This window comes from Gossypium hirsutum, chromosome D11 (genome assembly GCF_007990345.1).
Source record: "Gossypium hirsutum isolate 1008001.06 chromosome D11, Gossypium_hirsutum_v2.1, whole genome shotgun sequence".
Classification (NCBI taxonomy): Eukaryota; Viridiplantae; Streptophyta; class Magnoliopsida; order Malvales; family Malvaceae; genus Gossypium; species Gossypium hirsutum.
In genome coordinates this window covers 3,822,566-3,825,115 of record NC_053447.1, presented here as the reverse complement: position 1 = coordinate 3,825,115, position 2,550 = coordinate 3,822,566, and the positions used below count along the sequence as shown (strand labels likewise).

At 34.7% G+C, this 2,550-nt stretch overlaps 1 pseudogene; it reads left to right on the top strand.

Annotated features, from left to right (window-relative positions):
* The first annotated feature begins 961 nt into the window (after window positions 1–961).
* LOC121223009 (homeobox-leucine zipper protein HAT22-like) lies at window positions 962–1,970 on the top strand (annotated as a pseudogene).
* Window positions 1,971–2,550: the final 580 nt, after the last annotated feature.

The window sequence follows — 2,550 nt, the reverse complement described above, 5'->3', positions numbered from 1 at the left end:
TCTCATTACGAACATTCTCCCCATGCATCCCACAACGATGACCTCATAATGGATTCGTCACGTTAATCCACATGAGACTCACCTATAAATAACTCACAAGACGATGAAGGGGATCAACTCCTTCTAGCCTACATACTGCCACTTTATTCTCAACCTATCTCCATCACCATCAGCTTTACTCTGTATTAATCTCTAGCTTTCTATCTAAGCAAGATGAATCGATCTTCATCAACTTCACCACTCTTTTTGTATCTTCTCCTTATTGATCCCACACATCAACAAAGTTAATTAATTAAAACAAACGCATATGGGATTTAGTAATAAGTATGAGACATACAAAGTAAGAAACAATGTACAAAAAATAAGCAATTAATAATTAAAAGAAAAAAAAAAGTGGCAGTAATATAATTAAAAAAAGTGGTACGTTAAGTGGTGACGAATCATTCTCATTGATGTTTCGTATTGCCACGTGAATTGTGGGATTTTATTTTTCTATAGCTTTAAAAGAGAGAGAGGAAATTGCCCGTGTTTTTTGGTTACTAATATAATGGAGAAATTCTGGTCTCTGGTAGGTTCAAATAGTCAACTTATATTATATATATAACTTTCATAATTTTCCAAAATTTCACATTAAAATTATTAATGTTTAGATTTTTATATTTATAAAAAATAATATATTTTTAATCAATTTATAACTAATAATGATCAAATTTGATTAAATTTCAGGGCCTATATTACTTAATTTATTAAAAATGATAATCATAGCGATTCCACCTATCCACTCAATTACTCCACCACTCGACAAAAATCTACTCTTTCTCTTTCCCCTTAAGACCCCTTTTTACATCCCACTCTTCCTTTCCATTTTCCTCTCTATTTCTCTTTCATTTCCTTCATCTCTCACAACCATTAAAAAAAACTTGTCAAACTCCATTGATATAAACCTAAAAAAGCTTAGCTTATGGGTCTTGATGATGCATGTAATACGGGAACTCGTTCTAGGGTTAGGCTTCTCATCGACGCCGGAACTCCATTCAAGGCCGACAACCAAACGCCCAGGAGTCAACAGCCAAGGTGGCGCCGGTCACAAGTTTGGAACCATTCCTTACGCTGGGTCCTTTCCGGTGATAGCTACGGAGTTACTGTTACCAAAAAGGTTGATGTCAACACAAAGGTGGTGGTTATCTTCATCATCGCCATGAAGACTCTCCCCCCACCGCTGCCGCCGGTGATTTGTACCGTCCAGGTTCTCCCCCTAGTGCCGTTTCATCGTTTTTCTAGTGGTAGGGTGAAAAGGGAGAGAGACCATAGCTGCGAAGAAGTCGAGGTAGAGAAGAATTCGTGTAGAGTTAGCGATGAAGACGACGATGGCGTCAATGCAAGAAAGAAACTTAGACTCACCAAACAACAATCGGCTCTTCTCGAGGAAAGCTTCAAACAACATAGCACCCTCAATCCTGTAAGCCTCTCTCCAATTATTCTTTTATATTTATCACTATATATCAGCTTTGATTAATCAAATCTTTTTCTGCTACATATCATTGAAAACAGAACCAAAAAACAAGCTTTAGCAAGGCAATTAAACCTGAAACTAGGCCAAGTTGAAGTCTGGTTTCAAAACAGGAGAGCCAGGTAACTAAAAGCCATAACCTGGAAAATTTCCCAGCTTAGTTTTTAACTTTAGAATTTTCTAACCAAGTGTTTTGGTTGAGCATGCAGGACAAAGCTTAAGCAACTGAGTGGATTGTGAGTTTTTGAGAGGGTTGTGAGACACTCACAAATGAAAACAGGAGACTGCAAAAGGAGTTACAGAACTAGATCACTGAAAACGGCGGCTCACCTTTTGCATGAACATGCGGCGGCCATCTCACCATGGCCCATCTTGTGAAAGAATCGGCGGCGTGCGGCGATGGAATTCCAAGAATCCATTTTCGATGCCGTCAAAGCCTCGTTCTATAAACCCGTCATAATCCTTCGCAGCATGTTAATCAATTAGTTTTATATAGAAATTAGTACAAAATATGGGAGGACAGAAAAACCCCATCCCTCGTATTTTGGGTTAAAAGGGTTTGCAGTGGATTAAAAGGTAGTGTAACTGTAATTAATTAATTAATTTCTAGACAAGAAAAGAACAGTAGAATTACTGATCAATCTCCTCTCTTTTTTTAATTTTATATTTGTAAATGATCATTAGAAAGATACAGTATCTATATGTATTTTTTTATTCCATGCTACTATCCTTTGGTCAATTCGTTGTGTAATTTGATTTTTTTATTAATATGTATTAACGTTGGTTATTTTTAATTGTCCCAGTATTTGTATTAAATTTTTTAATTTTTAAATTAATAAAAATAAAATTATATTTTAGTCTCTCTAAAAATAATAAAAAATAATTTAATCTTTTAAAATTATAAAATAATAGTGAAAATTATAATTTGATTTCAGTCGTATTTTCTAACAAGTTATTATTATATACAAAAGAAAATAAAGGCTTTACATTGACTTTCCTTTGAAGCTTGTTTTTTCAAACACTAAAAAGTTGGAAATTTT